We start from the raw sequence: 23,701 nt of genomic DNA, 5'->3' as shown, positions 1-23,701 counted from the left end.
TGAAACCTGGAGAAAGTGGGGTTTGGGGGGGGGAGACCTTGGCATGGCATAACTCCATAGAGTCCACCCCCCCCCCCAAAGTAGCCATTTTCTCCAGATGAACTGATCTCTGTGGTCTGGGGACCAGTTGCAGTTCCGGGAGATCTCCAGCCACTACCTGGAGGCTTGCAGCCTTACCCATGGGTCAGTAATGACTTGGTGCTTGCACAGGGGACTTTACCTTTACCTGCCATTATTAGTTATTAACAAGTTAATAGCTGTTAGTCAATAGTTTTTAACAATAGTTAATCGTTATTAACAACAGCAACAGTAGCAAACGCTGGAGTTACAAAAGAGCCATGAAAGAGAAATCCCCTCTTTTAAAGAGAGTAAGAGCAATCGGTTCCACGTTGTGCCGGTGTCCAGTAGAGCAGCAAGAGGAATCACGGGCTGTATCTAAAAAAAGTGAATTTCAGACAAGGAAATCTTGCTCCCCCTGACAACCCCCGTGTGTGTGGAAGGGGGGGGGGTGTCTCCTTCTCGAGTACACCCGTCCAGAAGCGAACCCGGGTTTGGCGTCTCGTGTGAAAGGGGTCCGTGATAGAAAAGGGACACGGCCTTTGGAAAGCTGAGGCGGGAACTGAGGCGGGAAGCAGGAGGCGAAAAGGAGGCGGCGGAGGCGAGCAGCCCGGCCCTCCTTCCTTCCTTCCCTCCCTCCCGCCTTCCTTCCCCTCATGGCGCGTCGTTTGGGCCAGCGGGCCAGGCCCCTCCTCCGTTATTAATCCCTCCGTTTGCTGCCAGGTTGTGAGGAAGGGAGAAAAAAACACAAGCAGCCGCGAGGCGGGCCGCCCGGTTCCCTCACACGCCGCCGCCTTCGCCCGCCTCAATTCCTCCCCTTCCCCTCGCCAGGCCCGTGACTCTCTCCGAGCTGGGCCCGGCGCGGCCGCCGCCTCCTGCATGTCTTTACTGCCCTCAGCCCCGCCGCCTGAGCAGCCGCCTCAGCCCCGCCGACCGACGCCCCGCGGGCTGGATGCAGGTGAGCGCCGCGGCCTAGTTGGGAGCGGGGCCCCCCTTCGGCCTCGCCGCTTCCCCGCGCGAGAGGCAGCCTAGGCCCGGCCCGGCTCGGGCCTGGCCCGCTCCGCTCCGCGGGGATGGAAAGGGCGGCTGGGAAGGGGCTCGGGTGCCTGCGTGGCCGCCCGGCCTCGGTCAAGTTGCGGGGAAGCCATCCAGGGCTTGGCTGGGCGAGGAAGCGGGGCCGTGTGGGTTGTGTAAAACGTGTGTCGGGGAGGGGTGACTTGTGTACGTGGGTCTGTCTGAGTGTTTCAGTTTTAGGAAGATAGCCGTGTTGGTAGAGTGCAGAGGAGCAGCAGGATTGGAGGCCAGTGGCACCTTACAGATCAACAAGATTTTCAGCTTTCGAGCGTCAGAGCGCCCTTCTTCAGATCCACAGGGATATAATAAAGATGTATAAATATACGCTTACCTATTTGTATCTGTATTTATTTGAAGCTTTTATCTGCTCTCCAAGCACCTTGCTTTGCAGTCTAAATATACTTGGAGTGCAGGGGTAAAGGTTTCAATTAAACATAAAATACGTTTTCAGACAGGTAGTTGTGTTGGTCTGCAGTAGAAGAGCAGGATTAGAGACCAACTAGATTTCCAGGATAAGAGCTTTCATCGAGCTTTGAGTCGAAAGTTTAGATATGTTGGTCTACAAGATGCCCAATGGACTCAAATCCTGCTTTGTATGTGAGAGCAAGATTTGGGTCCAGTAACACCTTAAAGACCCACTAAAGCTCATACCCTGGAGATCTTGTTGGTCTCTAAAGTGATACTGGACCCAAAATCTTGCTCTTCTAGTACAGACCAACACGGCTGCCCACCAGAAATTGTGCTGTGTGTTATGCTTTGATTATGTTGAGAATTTAGTGTTGAGAATTCAGTGTATCTTGATGGTTTCCTAGGTGTGGTTGTTTTTTTAAAGGTCATCAACATGAGTTGATGTAAAGGCAGTACTCCCCAAGAAGGGATTTACCAAAATAAATATTTGTTAACTTCATTTATAGCCCCCTTGATAGCCCTGTTGCAACAAAACAAAAGAGGAGGCCAGGTGTGCCTTCAGAGAGGAATTATTTATTCCAGCATAGTATTATAATAAGGAAAGAGAGTCAGTTGGTGACGTTTTAGTGTGTCTGTATGGGTAGCTGTGTTGGTCTGCTGTAGAATAACAGGATTGGAATCCAGTGGCACCTTAGAGACCAACAAGATCTCCAGAGTATAAACTTATGATAATCTGAAGGAGGAAGTTTTGAGTCTCAGAAACTCGTATCTTGAAAATCTAGTTGGTCTCCAAGGTTTCATTGGACTCAAATCCTGCAGTAGTTGATGTGGATTACTTCTATCTTTCCCACTCATATCTGAAGAAGGGAGCTCTGGCTCTCGAAAGCTCATAATCTGACAATCTTGTTGGTGTCTAAGGTGCCACTGGACTCCAATCCTGGCTGAGACCCTGGAGAGCCACTGGCCAACCTGAGTAGACGGTGCTTATCTGAATGGACCAATTGAGTATAAGGCAGTTTCATGTGAGAGTCTGTATGTGCTTCAGCGGGCACATTGTTAGGCAGCAGCAAATTTGGGAGCCAGTGTTGTGTAGTGGTTAGAATGGGATCTGGGAGCTCTGGAGTTTGAGGAACCTGGGTTCGTATCCTCATTCTGCCGTGAAGCTTTCTGGGTGATCTGGGGCTTACTTTTCAGCCTCGCCTACCTCAGAAGGTTGTGGTGTGGACAAAATCGGGAAGGGAGACCTCACTCATGCCTCCCTGAGCTCCTCAGAGGAACAAATAACTTTAGGATAGCTTTGCCACAAGCATGTGTACTCCACAGGGAGGTATTATAGAACTTTATTTTGTTTTGAACTGATGAAAAAGATAGGATATGAGTGTTTTATGCAAGCAAATATACTCTGGTTTCTCTTGGAACATACAAGCAAATAGGTTGGTATGTGCTTAGAAGGCAATTATTGAGTTGGAAATATCCTACTGAAAGGCAACAGATTGTGAGGGAAGATATTGGAACTTTGAATGCCATTTTGCACTTTGGGCAGCAAGAAACCTGGGTTTGCCACATGGTGTATACTCTCCACAGGGAGCCTCAGCTGTTCGCTACAGGTTCCCACGATCGGATTTCACACTTTTGGCTTTTTCTAAAGCCTAGGCATATTCTTAAAAACTATAATTGTTAGGAGGCTCTAATTTGTGTGTCAGTGAAAGGCTTATGAGTGTGAAAGGCTGGTGGCATGAACTGAGGGGGGCATTTGCAGGTTGAGAAAATTTTAGAGCAGAAGGTGCTGTGATATGAGAGGGGTCTCAGTGGTCTGTCAAAAGTACGAAGGGTGCTTTGTGGAATAGCTCTGGAAGGTGATGGTATGGCTTTACAGAGATGCTGTGGACTGGTGGAGTGAACATTTGGTCGTCAGTCTTGCGCGTGCACAAAGATGTACCTCTTGAGCGAGTGTTTTGTTGTTAGGGAGCTGGATTTGGGTCATGGAGATCCGAGTCTGAATCTCTGCCCAGCAGATGAGGTTCACTGAGTAACGTTAAGCCTGTTTCACCTTTTTTCCCGCCTAAATGGTATTGTAGGGCTGCTGGAAGAATACAGCGGAACACTTCCGGCCCCTCTCCCCCATATCGCTTTAAGCTCCTTGGAGGAAGTCTGGAGTATGTATGTGAGAAATAAATAGAAACATCCATTATTTCGTCTATTAGAAGCATGGAAATGGTACACTGAATTGAGATGATGTGGAGAGAGGAGCAACCCTTTTAGCGTAATGGGCATTCCACAGCTTAATATGGAGGAATGAGTGTGTGTGCAAAGGGCAGTTGGAACGGTGTCCAGGGTATGTAGTGTGTAGAGAGGCTTCCTTGGGAAGGAACAGTGTGTGCTTCAGAGAGAGAGGAAAGGCTCTGAGTGCTATCTGAGGGTGTGTCCAAACCTAACCTACATCAGAGGAGCCGCTATAGAATGTGCCTGCCATATTTTGTTCATATGTATGAGCTGCTCAGAATGCAACTCTAGGGAACTGGTCGGGAGTGGTTTCTGATATCAGCCCCCCCCCCCCCGTTTCCCCAACTCTTTTCCACCACCACCACCCTTCCTGGGAATACCAAAGATCAAGGTGCTCGATGGACATTAAATTGGGTAAACTTACACACAGTGTTCTGGTTTTTTTCCCTAAAAGGCAGGCAGCCCACCTGAAGCTTGCAAGAAGGTGTAGCAAGTTAGATAACAAATCAAATGCTAATTCTTTTGATAAGCATAGCTGTCAACAGTATTTGCAAAGGAGGGTGGGATGTGTTGAGTCTTCTCTTCACAATTCATCATCTGTTTGTACGCCAGTAGGAGATGACTTCCATTAACATTTGCCATATTCTGATTGCAGCTTTCCTTCAGACACCAGCTAGTTGTTCTTTTTCCCAATCAGAATCTTCAAAAGAAGAGTGCTTGTTTCTCTCTTGGCTTTGTAGGAAGTTGAAGGATGTGTTAAGTTGCATTGATGTGTGTATTTCAAGGCCAGGGATAGCAATTCTATAAGGAGCTGTTGTGTTCTTGAGGGCTTGTCTGGAAAGCGTCTCAGTTTCCCCCATGGCATGCTTATCACTGTAGCTGTAGACTAGCAGTGGGGTGCGCTGGAATATGGAAGGAAAACCCTAGTTTTGATCCTGTTATTCACCGCCAGTCTACAGGATTAAAAAGAGTCAGCAAAGGGATTGCTGAAGTTCCTGTACAGTCCAGAGTGCACCAGCTAAGTAGAATCAGTGCCCCCAACTCCTGAAAAATCCTCCATCTCGAGTTAAATTAAAAAAAACCCAGGTCTTATAAACCTAACCTAGGTTTTATTCTGTGTCTTCTGTTAATATACTGTTCTGCAAAATTAATCAGAATACATTGCAGGTAGAGCTGCTAAATAACCAGATCCTTGGTTTTTTTTTCATTATTTCGTCACGTTTGAAGGTAAACGTTGGTGTAATCTGGTTATACATAACATGCTGAAGCTATGCAGAAAAACGAAAAACAAAGGGAGAGGTCAGAAGTAGTTGGACGGGGAATGTATATTAACACCTTGAGGAAGAGATCTTGTTTTCCATTTTTGGTAGTCTGCAAACCTCCTTGTATATTGGTGTTGCTGTAAGTAATAACTTCATAAAATTGAATAGAAGGATTTCTTACAAGAGGGGCCGTTTGAGCTTGAGCCCCTTGGCGTATCCTTGGGCATTTAAATCGATCGGTTGCTTTCAATAAACATAGTGATTGCTAAGCATTCTTTTAAAAGTCTTTTAAAAGTTTGTGTGAATGGGGCCCAGTCAAGTATGCCTTTCATGTTTGTGGACGGAATTCTTTTGTTTATCTGATTTCCCTTAGAGCTAATTATTAGAAGAATTGGGCTGGCCTTGCCTTTTAAAGTGAGGTAAAATGCAAACAGGAAAAAAAAACCCCTCTAAACTCGCCTTGAGCTTAGTATTTAACATTCTTAGTCTGGCTCTTGTTCCACTGCAAGTTTTGTGGGCCTGCTTTTTTCCATAATCAAGATGAAATACTTTTGCACACACAAAAAGAGTTTATAGTACAGTGCACTCCCTGCTAAATGCATGGAATTGATCTGGAAAAAAGATCTGAGGCAGCAGTCTTGTTTAAACATGTTCCAGTGACCAGTCATTTCAGTGGGCTTTTTGCTTAGCTGTTGGGAAATAGGAAGTGCAACTGACTTGTCCGATTTCTCTCGTTGCTGTTCTTCCACCCAGTCCGCTTGATGCAAATGAACAATGCAAACCTTCTGTTGCCACATATCATGCATAGTCTTAGCAGTTGTTCCTCCTGATAAGTATGAGGAGGGTATTTTTAAAAGTGGTTTTAAGCTAGAAAATTTGGCCGGGGGCAGGGGGAACTCTCTGTTTTTTGTATTTAAGCTTGGCTTTGAGAACTGGAAACTTAAAACGGTCGCTGCATTCTTAAATAACTGACTGGTGGTGACATTAAAAAGTTCTCTTGAGAATTCAACAAGACTGTTATTTCACCCTTCCTATCTCCAAGGTATCTGATAATGTTTTTTTTAACTACAATGTAGTTGGTTTGAGCTCCTTTAGCTGAATGCAAGTTTTCTTGTGGGGTTGTTTAAACATTTTGAGAGATTTTTTTTTAGATTGATGAGAAACATTTGCGGTAGACAGATTGAACAGATCTTGGACAATGTTAATGGTGTCCTTTGTGTCTTCAGTGCGGTCGGAGCTCAAGTGAGTTGGTCTCTGACATAGTGAGAATATTCATGTGCAACAGGTGCTTTGGAGCGATCTGTCCTTTCCCACAGAACAGGGATCACAGGCATTCAGACTGCGCACCAGCTGCAGAATTGCATCCTTCATATTCAGTTAATTTTATTTGAAATGCACTGAGCGCAGACTGGTGCTGGATGTCTTTGCGCTGTTCCAGAAAGGCATCCGGGACTGAAACTTGCTGGCTCTTATTTTAGAGTAGTTTCCTCACTTTGCTCAATTTGGTTGTGTGAACAGAACAATCGCTGGTTAGCTCTCCTTTGTCTCTAATGCTGTAGCTCGCTTTTTTCCCTCTTGAGAAAAGAATGTGTGAAAGTATACTCTAAAAATAACACCCCCAGGAAGCATAAGGTTTCAAAGGACTTTGATTATAGGTGACATAACTCTCTGAATGTATTGTTCTGCATCTTATTGGGAGTGAGGAGGCAATGGGAGATTCTGTGCCTTTTGCAGTTGTGTAGTAAGTAGATATACGACTGCCAGTAAAGCCTATTCCAATTTATAGGAATGTCTTGAGGGCATTTAATCTTCCTAATGGAGCTTTGAACCTTTTTCCAATACTTACTTTGAAATGGTATCCTCAGTCTCTCTGTTGTCTCTGTGATGCATGAGGCCCAGACTCTTAAATGCAAGTATTCATTCTTTGTGGTGGTGTAGCCCAGCCAGTGTGGTTGTTGTGGTCATAGCGTCAAAAGTTGGATCTGGGAGACCAGATTTGAATCATTCTCTCTGCCATGGAAGCTGCATGGGTGACCTTGGGCCAGGCATGCACACTCAGCCTAAGTTACCTCCCAGAGTAAGGATAAAATGGAGGAAAGCCGCTTTGGGTTCCCATTGGGAAGAAAGGCAGGGTATAGATAACATAAATCAGGGCTTGACAGATCCCAGCTACAAGGGTGACTAACAGTGCAATCCTAAACAGATTTACTCCAGTCAACCCATTGAAGGTGCCTAGAAATTTAATTGTGGCTCCTAATATTTTCAACAGCATTTTTACTGTAGTGTGTCTAGGTGATCGTCAGAATTTTTTTTTTTATCATTTCATGTCTGAATATGTTTTGTTCTATGATGTAACAGTGCATGTCCATGAAGTTCTTGTTTGTTTATATGTTTTGCACTACTCAGTAGTGGTATATGAATTCGCTTCTTAATCAGCTGCTTTCTGTTCAGGTGCCAATATTCAATTAAATCAAGATTAAAATTATGAGAAAGGGGGGGTAGGTTAGGGTTAGAACAGGGGTCTCTAAGCAGGTAGTTCCATAAGTACTGGTTGTCTCTGGCTGCTGCAGAGCAGCTTATTACATCCCCTCACAAGATCCAGGAAAATGTGCATCTTATATAAAAAAAGTTATGTTCTAGGTTTTCTCTCTGTGCTGCTCAGCTGTGACAGCTTTGTTTCTGCTGGTCTCTCAAGTCCGTGTTACGTTTATAGGACAGAACCAAACTTTGTAAATGGGGGGGGGGGGGAGAAGCTAGCTGAGGATCAAATGTATTACTCAGAAATAGTTCTCATTTTTTAAAAAAAGGGGTGCCAATTTCAGGGTTAGAGGTTGGCTTTGGTTGTGGTGGTGGCATGCAGGCTTACCCTGTATAAATATATGTACTGCAATACTTTTGTCTTCTGAGTGTGTGTGTGTGTGTGTGTGTGTGTGTGTGTGTAGAATGCCCTCAAGTCAGAGTTGACTTATGGCAACCTCTGGTGAGGTTTTCATGGCAAGAGACTAATACAGAGGTGGTTTGCCATTGCCTGCCTCTACAACCCTGGTCTTCTTTGGAGGTCTCCCATCCAATGACTAACCAAGGCCGTCCCTGTTTAGCTTCTGAGATCTGACAAGATCAGGCTCACCTGGGCTATCTGGGTCAGGACACTTTTGTCATAGCTTTAGTAAAATTATGAGAAATGGTAAAGAGTTTAGGATTAGACTTGGTGTAGCGTTAATTAGAAAATAGTCATTAAAATACAAAACCCAAAGTCTTGAAAAAGTCATCTGGCTCCTAAATTTTTGGGCTGGATCCTAGAGCGAAAGAAAATCTGTTGAAGCCTGGTGTAAATAAATAGAGGAAGATAAATATAGTAATCGTATTTGTACCTTTTGTAAGAAAAAATCTATTTAATTATATTCAAATACCTTGTTTGCTTGATTCAATAAAAGAAGCCACTTTTGCAAGATCTGAGCAAGTCTGTTGATGATAGGATGTTTTTGGAGGTTTTTCATTCATAGGGTCGCTGTAGGTCGGAGGCAACTTGACAGCACTCAGCACACAGTCTTGGTTGCTGCTTCAGCTGAAGGAAGTGGTTGATCAAGCTGTAATTCACAGAGCAACATTTGAAAGTCCCAGTAGCTACTTGTAAGAATACTTGTGCAAGTAAACCCTTTACCAGACAGACAGCTTGATGGAAGAGAAAGAAGAACTTGCATAGGCCCAACAAGCAATATGAATTCCCTTTTTTCTTCAGCTACTGTTCCCTTGGATAGTTTATTTTACTAGTGAAATAATAACTGTGCTTATATACTGCTCTTCTGGACAGATTAGTGCCCTACTCAGAGCAGTGAAGAAAGTCAGTGTTATTATCCCCACAATACAGCTGGGGCTGAGAGAAGTGGCTTACCCAAGGCCACCTACTGAGCTTATGGCAGTCGTGGGACTTGAACTGTCAGAGTGTTAATTTGCAACCCAGCCAGTTAACCACTATGCTACAGCAGCTAATGTAGTGCACGTTCCTTTCCCTCTCCCATCGATTGTTCACTGGGGGAGAGAGAGCTCTACTCCACAAGTGGGAATCTCAGTTCTCCCATTAGAAACAGCACAATCAGAGTGCAATATTAAGCTAATGAGTGGGAAAGCTGGCTGTTGTGCCAAAGCACAGGCTTGAAGGCTAATTACAAATGCTGCTTATGAGGGATGAGAAATGTTGGAAGGCTGTCATGGGTGATATTTTCTGTGCACTGTGTGCAGTAGAAATCAAGAAAATAATTTTGTTAGAATTGAGAGCAGGTGAACTGTGTTTATGCCTGTCTGCAAGGGGATCTTTTGGGTTTACAGTTCTTTATTTCATGCAGTTTATTTTTACCCTTTATATCATCCTTAACTAGAACATTTATTACAACTGCTGTTTGCAAATGTTTCCCAAAGAGAGCTGAGGAGAGGCAATTGGGGATTAATGTGCAATTTGGAATTAATGTCTGGGAAAAATAGCCTCATTGCACATAGCTGCTGTTTCGAGTGGTTTCACAATTTTCCAGGAAAAAAACTGTTCTTTTGAGAGAGCATTGGTAAATACCAGTTTTTGCCAGGAAAATTGAAACGTTAAATTCAAAAATCCAAATGTACTTACTCCTCTGAGCTAGTGGTATATTTGCAGTGCGTTGTCGTCCCACTAGTTTGGCAGATGTAGAATGCTATGAGGCTGTTTATGCACGGGACCAGGAATCTCTGTCTCCCTCGCTTAATTTTTCAAGGCTACAGTTTTCTGGTAGCTGAGGAATCTAGTGTATAAGTTTAGCATCATTATTATTAAATACTGAAATATTATGTGATCGTTTTTGAACAGCAGTAAGTTATGGTTGATTAGCGTTACCTGTAGAACTGGCCTTCTAACTTGGTAGCTCTCAGTCTGAATCTCTTAGGTAACTGTTAGAAAATGAAATGAACAGTTGTGTAATCTGTTGTGCTGTTATACAAAAATGAACTGGTTAAGGTACTAAAATTGAAAAAGATATGCTATAAACTAGAACTGATTTTTCCTACTATGTGCAAAACTTCCCCCTCGTCCTGTCAGTCAAGTGTGCTACCCTTACAGTGCCATCCTAAATAGAGTTACACCCTTCTGAGGCCCCTGTAACGCCGCTAGGATTGCACTGCTGTGTAAAGTACTTTGAAATCCCATCACTCGCTGAGACCTACAGTGAAATCCTAAGCAGAGTTACTCCAGTCTAAGCCAATAGAAATCAGTGGGCTAAGACTGGAATAACTCTACTTTAGGTTTCATTGCTAAAATACTTAACTGGCTGGATCGTGCTCAAAGTTTTTATTTTTTTAAATCTCAGTGAATACCCTTGCCTCTTTGTTTCTTGGCTCTTAAAATTCCCTTCAGGGCTCTCTGGTTCCTGAGAAAGGCAAAGAAATTGGAAAATGCTCAGGATCACTTCACCTTATTGAAGTATTATCTTCTTTTTAAAAAAAGATGTTTCTCACCTGTTAAGTCTAAACAATGCTCGCCTTCTGCTGTTTAAACAGGATAACTCTAGTCTTCATACAGTTTAGATCCAGCTAGCTTGTATTTCTAAACATATGAACATTCTTTGCTGATAATTTCCCTGTGTTAATAAGCAGATAAACTGGAGCTCTACTTGGAATGATTTTTAAATTCAACTATGTTTGTCTAATTGGAAATGGAAAATATTCCCAGGAAATGGAAAATATTCCCAGGAAAAATGTAATCCTCTTGGCCTCTCTTGGAGGGTTTCTCTTGCTTTGGGGTTGTCATCTGAGAGATTTCTGTCTTTTGGTGCTACACCTCTGAAGATGCCAGCCACAGCTGCTGGCGAAACGTCAGGAACTACAATGCCAAGACCACGGCAATACAGCCCGGAAAACACACAACAACCAGCGTTCTCCGGCCGTGAAAGCCTTCGACAAAGGCTTGTTTAAGTTCCACTTAACGGGGATGCAGTTTACAAATCTTAAACCTGGAAAACGAACAGCAGATTTTGTGACTATCATAAATTTGGATTTCTAAATTAACATATTGGAGTTGCTGGATATGGGGTGGGGGGTTGTTTTACAAATGCCTATACATAATGCTTGAGATTTCTGTTGTTCAATAAAAGCTTTTAAAGATTATTTGAGTACACTTAATAATATATAAGAATAATATTTGATTTATATACCGCCCTTCAGGACAACTTAATGCCCACTCAGAGCGGTTTACAAAGTATGTTGTTATTATCCCCACAACAAAACACCCTGTGAGGTGGGTAGGGCTGAGAGAGCTCTGAGAGAGCTGTGACTGACCCAAGGTCACCCAGCTGGCTTCAAGCTGAGGAGTGGGGAATCAAACCTGGCTCTCTAGATTAGAGTCCCACGCTCTTAACTACTACACCAAACTTGAAACATGCACACTGGCGCTTCTGCTATGTTGGTCAGCAGCATAGGAGAGTGAGGAGCCACGTAAAGAGTCTGTAAAGCACGTTGGAACCTGTTTATATGCAGGCTTGCTGGATCAGATCCAAATTCTCTAATGGATTTGTGACTGTGTAGTGTGAATGATTACACACTTGTGCTAGATCTCTAGTGGCTATCACATGATACTGCTTTGGGTTCCGCCCTCACAACCTGCTGTACAAATTAATAGCATTGATACTGTTTTTCTGCTTGTGGATTTTGCAGGATTTTAGCAGCGCAAATACGAAGCAGTCATGGTGGAGGTCTTGCCTTGGGATGATAACTCGCTTGCCTAAAATACTGGCTTTAAGTGAGCCAGTTGATTTTTAAGGCTCCTTTCATTCCTTAGCAATCTGAGTAAATAAATGCAAGTGATACTCAACCCATTCTACCGTATATTTCTTTTTATTGCATTTTTTTTAAAAAAATGTACCACCTCTTCCCCCAAGGTGCTTAAGATAGTTTACGTGTTCCTTTCCCTCCCTGTCTTATCCTGGTAACAACCCTGTGAGGTTAGATTGAAAGTTACTGGCCCGAGGTCACTCCGTGAACTACGTGGTCAAGTGGGGATTTGAACCTAGGTCTTGCCAGACCAAGACCAACTAGGAGTATGTTTGCCCAGCTTCAGCTAGTGTGTCAGTTGCACCTGCTCCTGGTTCAGTCAGATCAGGCCACAGCGATCCGAGCCTTAGTCACATCTTGCCTGGACTATTGCAGTGTGATCTACTTGAGGCCACCCTTGAAGCGTGTTCAGGCGTTGCAGTTAGTGCAGAATACTGTGGCTAGACCGCAGGTCGGAGTCAGCTAGTGAGAACTATATAACTGCGATTACACTGGCTACTGATCCACTCTTTAGCCCAATTCAAGGTGTTGGTTCTGTCCTTCGGAGCTCTACATGGCTTGGGACCAGGGTGTGTGAAGGATCATCTTCTCCCATACGTTCCTGCCTGGGAGTTAAGATCACAGCAAGAGGCCCTCCTGCGGCCTGGCTGGTGGGTACACAAGAGAAGTCTTTTTGGTGGCAGCCCCACGATTATGGAACAATCTCCCAAGGAGGTGCACTTGGCCCCCACTTCAGTCTTCAGGAGGCTGTTGAAGATTTATTTTATTTAGAAAAGCTTTTGTTTTGCCTCTTTTTAATGTATTTTTTTAACTGTGTCCCTGTATTTTGTTTTCTGTTTTATATTATAATCAGGGCTTTTTTTCAACAGGAACGCAGTGGAATGGAGTTCCGGCACCTCTTGTGACCAGTGGCCCCGCCCCCTGATCTCTAGACAGAGAGATTTGTAAGGGGGCCGTTTTGTAAGGGGGTCCATGTGTTTCTCCCTCATTTTCCTCTTGAGAGTTCCACCACCTCTTTTCCCAGAAAAAAAGCCCTGGTTATAATAATATAATAATAACAATCGATTTATATATCGCCCTTCAGGATGACAACACCCACTCAGAGCGGTCTACAAAGTATGTCATTATTATCCCCACAACAAAACACCCTGTGAGGTGGGTGGGGCTGAGAGAGCTAGAAGCCGTGACTGACCCAAGGTCACCCAGCTGGCTTCAAGCGGAGGAGTGGGGAATCAAACCCGGCTCTCCAGATTAGAATCCTGCCGCTCTTAACCACTACACCAAACTGGTTTGTAAGCTGCCTTGAGTTCCTCTAAAATGGAAAGGTGGTCTTAAAATGTTTTAATTTAAAGTAAATCTGTGCCCATAGTAGCTAACCCCTGGTCAGTATTCTAGCCATTGCACCACCTTGATTCCTTACGCACTCTTGCTTTAAGCATGAGTAAATAGAATTCTTTTTCTGTACTAAGCAAGTAAATGACCGACGTGTTTAATGTGAGGCTTCGACCACGGTCTGAAGATCAGTTGCTGGAGAAGGCAGAAATCCAGTTGTAACCATATACTTTACCTACTGGCAGCCAGGCTGTTTTGAAGCTTTTTATTCATAGGATGTTAAAATGGTTGTCCAAGCTGTGTGTTTCAGACAATTGATGTGTGAAACTTGTTGTTTGCAGTTCAGGAGAGAGAGCCTTGCCAAACTCTCTGTCCTGGAGTTGAATTTACACATAGTGTTTGGTATCTTTGAAACTGAGCACATCAGGTGATGCAACCTGTTGTTGACGGCACTCGATGTCTTGATTTATAGAAGAGCTGGCTGCCATGTATACGGCCTCTTGCTTTATAGCCCTTGATTAGACTTACAGATGCACAAGTGGCTTTGCAATTCCTCTTGTTAACTTTGAGGTCTGGTTTATAAAAATGAATCTGCTCCTTTCCTTGAACGTGTAGTCGCCGGTTCAGAGTGTAGAGGTGGGGAAAGTTGGGGTGGGGGGGAGTATATTTCCAAAGAGAGAAGCTGTGTTTGTGTACGCTTGTCCTCCCCTCCAGAGGATACATTTCAGTCGTATGGCTGAGATCCAGAATTCTGTGTGCGTAGGGAAGTACTATTGATGACTGCTTGGAACAGACCAAAATATAGACAGATGACAAGGAAGTGTTTTTGCCAGTTCTTCTCTTAGTGATACTTAAAAAAAAAAATTACCACTTTCCACCATGATTTGTGTGTATGTAACTGAATAGGTTCTTAGTGAGACACTCCTATTTGGAGTAATTACATTTTACTGTCCTTTGGTGGATCTTTTTTTAAAAAAAAAATAATAATAATTGCCGCTGATTTTGGAGACTCGAGAATTAGTGCTGCGTGCACTCTTCACAGAGTAGAATTTTCCTCTTCTGTGTGCCTTTCTTTGAATCCCTCATCAGTTTTTGAAACCCTTAACACATCTTATGCAGGGCCCAGCAAGGCTAAAAATGAAGTGCTCGAATAAAAACACCCTGTCCTGGATAGCCCAAGTGAGCTTGATCACATCAGATCTCAGAAGCTAAGCAGGGTCAGTTTGGGTTAGTAATTGGATGGGAGACCTCCAAAGAAGAACAGAGTTGCAGAGGCAGGCAATGGCCATCCACCTCTGTCAGTCTGTTGCCAAGAAAACCCCACCAAGGGTTGCCATAGTCAACTATGACTTGACAGCAATCTCCATCACCACCGCCAGAATACAGACACGAGTGCTAAGTATCAGTTGGTTTACATTTGTGTGTCTGATGTTTGCAGCATCTAAGGAATTCCCTTCTAGCTAGTACAGTTCTCAGTAGACCGAGTTTTGGCTATGCAAAATTTGAATCTGATTTCTCTTGTTTTCCCCCCCATGTAGCAAACCTGTCTGCTTTACTCTGCTAGTTTGATTATATTTAAGGATGACTGTGTACCCAGTGTGGCAGTATGTGTTTTAATACTTCCTTGTTCTTGTGTTGTGAGTGTGCAACAAAAAATCACCTTCAGGCAATTCTGCAGAGTAACTTTTGTAAACTGGCTCTTTCATTAAGTGCATTGAGAGTATGTGGTTTATAAAAATGTTTGGGGGCTAGTATCTTACTTAGGCTTATTTTCAAGACTTAACTCCCAGGCCTTAACCAGATGTGCCATTTTGTGCTTAAAGGTACTCGTGTCTGCCTGGTTTGACTTGCTAACATCATACTCACCAAACTCACCATCCTCTGCCGCTGCTGTCTGCCCCTCATCATTGTTCCTTTCACATTGTCCTTCCTCTCCCTTCCCCAGGAGAACAGCCCAAACCATGCCACTGCTGGTTTTCCCTGGTCATGGGAGAGGGGACTGGGAGGAAACAGGGTGGAAGGATGCTGAACAGGCTGTTTCCTCTGTATAGCAGCCTCATAGCACGGAGAGGAAGGCAGGCAAAATCCATTGGCTACCTATCAGCTACTGTGCTCAGTTCAAGGTATTGGTTATCACATACAAAGCTCTTCACGACCTTGGTACGGCATACCTACGGGACCGCCTCCCTCCCTACTTTGCTCATCTGCACAGGGTCTCCTGTAGGTGAAATCAACAGCAGCCCGTACATGGGCTTTCTCTGTGGTGGCCCCTACCCTGTGGAACGGCCAGCCTGAGGAGGTCAGGAGAGCCCCTATTCTCCTAGCTTTCTGCAAACGATGCAAAACCAAATTATTCAAAAATTATTTGTATTGTAGGGAGAGGGTCTCAGATGCTTCGCTAATGAGTTAGGGACCGTAGACTTCACCACTATGTTGCCTTATGTACTACCTGTTGTCTTAAATATGTGTTCCTATGAGCTTCTTTTGCTTCGTGTGGTCTAAAGTCCGCCCTAGAATTGCTTATGTTCTGTTTCAGCATTTCTTCAACTCTGTATTGGATTCTTACTAGTGCTATGTCTTTGTAAACTTGTGTTTACCCTGTGGCATTGTTTATGGAAATGTCCTTGAAATTGACTGTACTAATCTCACACTGTGTAATCTACCTCGAGTCTCAGTGAGAAGGGCGGACTATAAATGACATAAATAAATGAAAAATAAAATAATAACTATAACAAGTAGAAAGAAGAGGATCAGTAGGCAGTAGCAGCAGGGGGAGAACACATTTGGCAAAAGTGGCTGGTGATTAGAGAGGGGGCATTTTCTGGGGTGGCCCCTCACTGTTAGAGTGAGGGGCCACCACATTTGGCACCTCCTTTACTTCCTTTTAGGTTCCAGGCGAAAGCACACATTTTTTACCCAGGCTTTTAATTAGAGGTTTTATCTTAACAGTTTTTATAATGGTCTGCTTCTGTTTAAGGGATAGTTTTTAATGCTGTTTGTGCCCAGTAGCTTGTTTTTACTCATTTTCATTGTAAACTGCTTTGAGCAGGACTCTAAAGAGGTGGTATAGAAATATCCTAAATAAATAAAACAAGATGACAGCAGAGGTGGCGTGTCACCTCTCGGGTGCCTAACTATTCAGGATCTAACCAGACAGGCACAGTGTTTCTGTTAAGTGTACATGGCATGCCTCCAATCTAGTAAAAGAATGGGTTGAGACTGTTGATAAAGATGGTTTGAGTTCTGTGTAGGTGTTGGGCGGGAACGGGAGATTGCTTTAGCTGCCTTCCATAACCACAGTCTCCCAGGCCTGCCCGATATTCGCAGTTGGGTAGCCTATTCAAATAAGAGCCCACACATACACAAACAGTACTTGTGCGTCTTCCAATTGCACAAATTTTGAGAGTGAAGTATCACTTGAAAAGTCTTGAATGCAGCATGCTCAACAGCTTTAATTTTAAATATGCATAATCATAAGGCTACCTGACATTTTTATCTTCTGAAAGAAATTAAATAGAAATGTTTGCAAACATGTAGATGCTAAGCGTTCATTATGAAAACTACATATTGTCATTTTTACTTGTAGAATTGTCCAAATTTACAATTTTAATGTTATATTCAAGATGTTATTGCTTATAACTAAACTGCAATCACTGCAGTGTGATATGTCTTGACAGAAGAATTTAAATAGTGATGTTAGTGCATTAACTAGCACTTTTTTTTAGTCCTCTAGGAGAGTGGAGAAAATTATGCCCAGATGCTAAAAACCAGATTTCTACTCGGAAAACATAACATTCTAGCCAAGGCTGTTATACTGCCTGGGTATATGCAACTAAATTTACTGCAGTGGTGATGACGTATACTACAAGTCAAGCACAGAATATGAGAAACGGTTGTTTGTATTCATTTTAATAACGAACAGGCAACCTCCTGTGCTTGGCAAACTTTTTCAACTAGCCCATTAGTCTTCAGTGAGTGGGTTATAAACCAGTCATGTTGGGCCACTCTAATATTACTGTTAGTCCTTAAAGGTTTTTTTTTTAACAAGAACAGTGAAAAGGAGAGGGAAACAAGGTGCAAAGGGATATTTTGATCATTGTATTGAGGAGAGAATTTCATCCAGTGCACTCCTGTACAATAAACGGTACCTATCAAGCTTGTGCCCTCTCTATCTGGACACTTTAGCAAGAAGGAGATAGACCTAGAGCCAAGCTACAAGTGACGCCTTACACAGGTTGGACGCTTGTCAGCTTCCCTCAAGTTTTGATGGGAAATGTAGGCGTCCTGGTTTTACAGCTTGGCTCTCCATTACAGCTTGCAAGACCAGGGCGCCTACATTTCCCATCAAAACTTGAGGGAAGCTGACAAGTGTCCAACCTGTGTCAGGCGTCACTTGTAGCTTGGCTCCTAGTGTAACAACAGTTTGGGTTGGGAAAGCAGACTTTGAATCTGAAGAGATTGTTGACTGTTGCTCTGCTAGTAAGATAGCGGGTTGGAAGCATATTGATCAGACAGGCGTGGAAAGTCATATCCCGAGATTCAGCTCATGTCTAAACAATCCTGGAATGTTTGTTTTTCGTTGATGCACGTGTGCCACAGGCTGGCCAGCACTGACTTTTCCTCTTTCCATGTGGCACAGTTTGTAGCAGCTCATAATTGATACGGCTTAAGCAAATAGCGTTGGGGATCTCTGAAAGAAACGCATGATGTCATAGGTGACAAGATCTAAAACTGTGTCACCGTCCTGTGCAGGATATGGCTTGAGCAAATCAATGTTGAGCATCTCTGAAAGAAACTCATGATGTCATGGTGACAAGATCTGAAACTCTGCCACCACCTTCCTGTGCAGGGTTGGCGGTCCCTGTAACATGCCATGATTTGGACTTTGCTTTGTATATTGTTCACCTGTGGACTAGACTAGAGGATCCTGCTGGAATAGCTGGCCTGCACATCCCTTTATTATATGATGATGTGTGACTATCAAATGGCAGATACGCAGTCTGCAATCCGTCTACCAAAAGCCCTGCTGTGAAGGCCTCTTCCTGCCTCGGTGGGTGTTGAGTTGGATCTGGTCGTTAAGAGGCTAATGCACTAGAATGCCACATGTCCACCGTAACTTCTTCTCACTGGAAAATGGCATGTTACTGTGAGCGAATTGTCTACAAGGCTACTTGCTTTCCCAAGAATCATTATTTTTCTTTTTGTTTTTAACTTGCTGTAAATTGCTGAAGGAAAGTTTAGGTTTTAAAACGTCACAAAAATCCAAGGAGAAGAATGTGTTAGCAAGCAGGGAGGAAAGGAGAAAAATGTTTTTCCCTTCTGCAAAATGTCTCTTTATACAGTTGTTCAAACTGTGTTATCCGTGGTGGGGGAGAGGAAAGATCAGGATTGTGCCTGCCTCTGCTTACACCTGGCTGAGTCCATGGGGCCTATATACCCAGAGCCTATTCTGTTTGTTTCATTTTTGTGGTGCAGAGAGGCAGGCTGTACTTGTGCAGGCAGAGTTGAATTAGATGACTGATATAGCAGGCAAGTCAGGCTGTCACAGCCCCCAGTCTGGCTGCCTGAACAAGGAAAAGGCATCAAAATAGTAAGCCTGTTTTAGAATAGAATAATATAACTCCCTATTTTTCTTTTCCTTCAGCAGTTACTGACCACCACAAACCACACTTCTAATTTCTTTGGTGTTAATGTGCCCTGTTTGTACTCCAGCGTTCATATCCAGCAGGTGTTTACACAGTTAGTTCCCTCAAAATAACTTTGTCATTGGTTTCTGGTATTAAGTTTCTTTCAGCTTAAATTTTTACTCTCCCTCAGCTGGGCCTGCTAAGCAAGGACTCCAATGCGCGCAAAACTTTATGTAGATGGTGCTTCTTCCTTTCGGAAGCAGCCATCTGAATTTACGTTGAGTGGGAATGACGACTCTCGAGCCTTCTCAAGACTCTCAGTTTTGGGGCTTTTCAGCATATTGCCGGGCAACCAACCAGATTTGCCACCTGGTATACTCCCTCAACAGGCTGACGCACATGCTTCCAAACCTATTTGTCATTTTCATAGTCTTGTCTTTTTTAGGTTTGTATACAGACGCAAAAACTGAATATTAGGAAATGCTAAAGTTCAGAGAGTTCCTTCAGTTATTGCACCAAATACTTCTTGCAGTCCCACAAAATTTTGTTAGGACATTGGTGCGTGCCGATATTTTGGTGTCTCCTCACTTGAATGCTGCATAGCTGTCTGTCCTGGGGTTGGTTGGTTTGTTTTGCTTGCTTGCTTGCTTTTAGCGAGGAAGGAAATGGAAACGCTTGCTCTCACTCATTTAAGGTGGGAGTTCTTTGTAAGTGGCTGATTTCCAAACTGCATCTACAACCATAACCACATCTTCTTGCCACACAACAGACCCACTTCATGCCTCTACCAGGAGCCTTTACATGGATAATTGAAATATCTGTATTTTGTATATTTATATTCTTAATATAAATAGCTTAATAAAATACTAACATTTTATTCATTAAATCCAATGACTGCATCAACTTATACTGTGCACAGCAGAATTTATGTCCAGCGGCACAATCAGTGGTGTCCGCTGTTGTGCCCCTACATTGTGTGTGTGTGACTGCCCACATACATTGCAGTAGTCTTTCAATTTTGTTTGTGTTTACATTTTGTGATTTCTTTTGAACAAAAGTGTTTAGGTTTGTGGCTTGGGGTCTTGCTTAATGGACATAACCATGTGGCTATCAAATGGTTGGCTGGTGCCTTTTGATTAATATAGTTGCTCTTAAAGTAAGTTTATATTCTCTAACTCTTGATTGTGAGATTTTTCTTCACTTGTCTCAGGAGAACAGTCATGGAGTATATAGAGTGTTAGATGAACAATATATCCCAACTCCTAGCATCCCATGGTTGAAAAATTTGCTTTGTGGGGAAGATAAAGTTGTCTCATGAATCTCTAGAAGCATTAGTATTATTTGGATGGGTTTTTTAAAATGTAAAATATTTTTACCTCATCTTTCCTAACTAGCCCCTAGGGATTTACAAATAAGTTTAGAGATGTGGGATATCGATAGATTATTTGATACGTGTACATTTTTGAATGTGCAGGCAGGACAAGTTGACTTCCCTTTTAGACACATGAAATGCTTTTCTCAAGATCATCAACACTGCCAGTCTTACCTGGTAAGCCATCTATTACTGCCGTGAGTGTCCTTTCCAGGCAAACAAACTAGCAGAAAGCTGTTTTTGACAAATAAGCCTTGAAAGCAAAAAGCCTAGTCCATTTTTTGGTCTGCTTCCCGGACCTCTCTATTTACAGAATCTGGAGCTGTTTACATTGCCTAAAAACACTTTTGAACATAAAATTCACCAGTTAAAGAGTACATAAACTTCACCTGGAATTTTTCCTTTTGGTCCAAGCTTGTTGGTGCTTCTGAAAACAGCAGTGTGTACAGCTCGTAGAGGAAAAAGGCATCCCTCCAGAACCTTTGCCCTGGTTACTGTATATCAGCGCCAGCAGTTTGAATGGTACTCAGAAACCAAATGGAAGTCAGCGAAGATCTTTAGGGCGCTACAAGCAGGGAAACCCGCAAGGACTTGAGGGATCACTTCATTTCCCCCGAATTCCCTTCCTTACACTATTTCCCCTTCCTTCTCTCCTGGCCGCCCCCGTGTCCTCTAGACTTCCTTTGCTTTTCAAAGGCAAATACAAAAAGCCATGTAGAGTCCATCACACTAATTCACCTTGGCCTTTACCAAGGCACGGACAACTGTGACTAGATAGTTTTTCTGCAGGAAAGGATGTATCTGGGGTAACAACCAAAATCGTTTGGGTAAGGACTTCTGGCTACCGGTGTTGCTTGGGCATCCCTGTGCAGAACTAGTTCTGCTAGCATACCATCTGACCTCTTGACATCCTTGAAATGCTTTACAATAATGTTGTTCTAAAACTTTTAGAGAACGAACCATACAGTAGTGGTACACCAAAATTAAATAGCAACCCACAACAGCAAACAGCATAGCCCTAGAATACAGCACACTTCGACTTGTGTAATTCTCTAAAATCAGAAACGCTGCTCGTTAGCAGAGGTTGGAAATTAATAAATGGCTCTTATTTGGTTACAGGTTCTTCACCTACCAACCTCAAGGCCACAGGCCTGTTCACCGCTGTATCCTCATGCTGGGTGTGAGAGCTGCCTGCTCAAGTGACTGTGATTATGTATGAGGTAGCCTTGCAGTGTAGCCTCAGAGCTCTTCTAACATTCTGCAAAGGTCCGATCTCTTCTAAGTAAGTGGCGAGAAGAGCTGGTCAGAGCCGCTGTTAGGAAAGGCTTCCTCGCGTTTCCATACAGTTCCAGTATTACACATTCCTCAAGAATATACTTGTTGCTTCTTAGATTACAGCAAGCAGCACTATTAATCTTTGTTGTATCCATTGTACTGTTTTCATTGCCTTGTTTTTGAATTTTATTATCCTCTTTGACCCTTGGGGAGAAAAAGATGACTATACTGGACTAGGTAGGCTGCTGGTCTGTCTCAATACAGAGTAGCTTTATTTGTGTTCATGTAGGAATTCTATGAAACTGCCTGTCTACTTTTATTTCTTCTTCATTATAATTATTACTTTTAGTATTAGTTCTAGTATTAGTTTTATTGGATGTTATAGTTTGGACCAGATGTTTGGACTGGAATTTTTTGACTTCGCTCCCTCGGATTTTATCTAAGAATCTAGGAGTTGGTGAGGCATTGCCTTAGTATGTGGCAAGACTCAGTTCGTGCTGCTATTTGTCCAGTTGTTATCCTATCTCTTGTTAATATTGCCAAGATGTTTAGTCAGTCCTTTTGGAATCACACCCAGCTCTCCTATCACTACTCGAATAACGACGGTGTGTTTCTCTGAGAGGCGCTGAACTTCATTTCTTAGATCCTGATATTTTGTTACCTTTTCAATATTTTTTTCCTCAGTTCAGCTGTCACCTAGGATTGCCGCATTGCTCAGTTTGACCTGCTTACATTCAACCGCAGTAATACCCAGAGTAGTGTCTGAAGAAGGGCGCTCTGACTCTCAAAAGCTTACACCCTGAAAATCTTGTTGGTCTCTAAGGTGCCACTGGACTCAAATCCTGCTGTTCCACTGCAGACCAACACGGCTACCCGCCTATCCAGAGGAATGTCCTAACTTCTTATCTGTTTGGATTTTGAAATCCCGCAAGATCTTAACTTGCTCGTTTTCAACAACTTTTCTCAGGCAAACGTTCCCACCCATATTTCGTGGACATTATTTTGCATAAATTCCAATGTATTGCTGCAGTTACTTTACTGTGGTGGTTTTTATAGTCACTTTGTGAGATCACGCTGCACTTTCTGATGATGGTGGTGATTAATGTTAATATTATATATAGTCTGCCTTTCTCACTGAGACTCAAAGCACCTTACACAGTACAGATCAACCCTCTCAGTATGTTGGGACATTCAGTATACATTAGGATATGGATCAAATACAGAGCTAATACAATGCTGAAACAAAACATAAGCCATTTGACATGACATTAAGCAATGTGGAAACTACTCAGGAGGAGCATACTTAGAGCAACAGGCAGTACTACAGCCCTGATCCATTTATCAAAGTATCTTTCTGAACCGTTTTCTTGCAGCACGGCCTTATTACCTGTTTTAAAAAAGTTCTACTGAATGATTCCGTTTTGCATAGTTTGCTGAAAACCGGAAGAGTGAGAGCTTTCCTCACTTCTTCAGGTAGGCCCTTCCGTAAGGTGGGGGATGCCACAGAGAATGCAGGTGTACTGGCAATCGATTTTGTCCATTTGCTGGGTGGTACCTGCAGAAGTTCCTGTTCAGATGAGCAAAGCTGCCTTGTTGGAGCATAGGGAGGCGGGCAGTTCTGCAGATACGAGAAGCCAAGATATGGGATAGCCAAAACCTTGAATCGAGCCTGGTAACTGATGGGTAACCAGTGGAGTGACTACAGAATTTGGGTAATACGTGTGCTCTACCTAGCTCCTGCTAATAATTGAGCTGTGATGTTCTGCACCACATGTATTCTCTGATTGGTTTTGAGGGGGCACCTATCTGGAGTGCATTACAGTAGTCGAGTCTTGATGTTATGATGTTACCATACCATGGAGTTAGGAGGCTAAGTCAGCAGTGTCAAATTCACATACCGTTTTCCCATAATAGAAGTGTGTGCAAGGTAATAATGTACCACTTCTTGTTTCTGCTTCTGTTCTTCCCATGCGACTTGTAGGTATGCTCAGATGAGTTATTTACATGTAAAACTTAAGTTTAAGCCGTATCATAGAACAGTGGGGAGGGGATCTGTAGGCATAGTGTTTTCCTACTTTGGGTTGCAACATTCGCTCAGCTGTCCTTGCGGAAATTTTCCTTTCTCCAATTCTGCTAAAGGCACAAGAACTCCTTTCCCCTTTGAACGTGGTCAGAAAGATAATAGCTGTTTTGAGAGAACTGGTACCTCTGATCCTTGACACAATAATGCTTCAAGGAGATAAAATACTGGAATCTAGTTGTTTGGGTAACTCATATTTCAA

At 43.2% G+C, this 23,701-nt stretch overlaps 1 protein-coding gene across 1 annotated transcript in view; it reads left to right on the top strand.

Moving 5' to 3' along the window:
• The first annotated feature begins 726 nt into the window (after positions 1–726).
• CNOT6L (CCR4-NOT transcription complex subunit 6 like) overlaps positions 727–23,701 on the top strand; it is a 49,970-nt gene continuing 26,995 nt past the window's right edge. Inside the window, exon 1 of the mRNA XM_054989708.1 lies at positions 727–1,015. The gene's annotated coding sequence lies outside the window, so the exon portion shown is untranslated. The remainder of the gene's footprint in view (positions 1,016–23,701) is intronic.

Source organism: Eublepharis macularius, chromosome 10 (genome assembly GCF_028583425.1).
Source record: "Eublepharis macularius isolate TG4126 chromosome 10, MPM_Emac_v1.0, whole genome shotgun sequence".
Classification (NCBI taxonomy): Eukaryota; Metazoa; Chordata; class Lepidosauria; order Squamata; family Eublepharidae; genus Eublepharis; species Eublepharis macularius.
The sequence above is the reverse complement of the archived record's forward strand: the minus strand, read 5'-3'. Positions and strand labels throughout refer to the sequence as shown.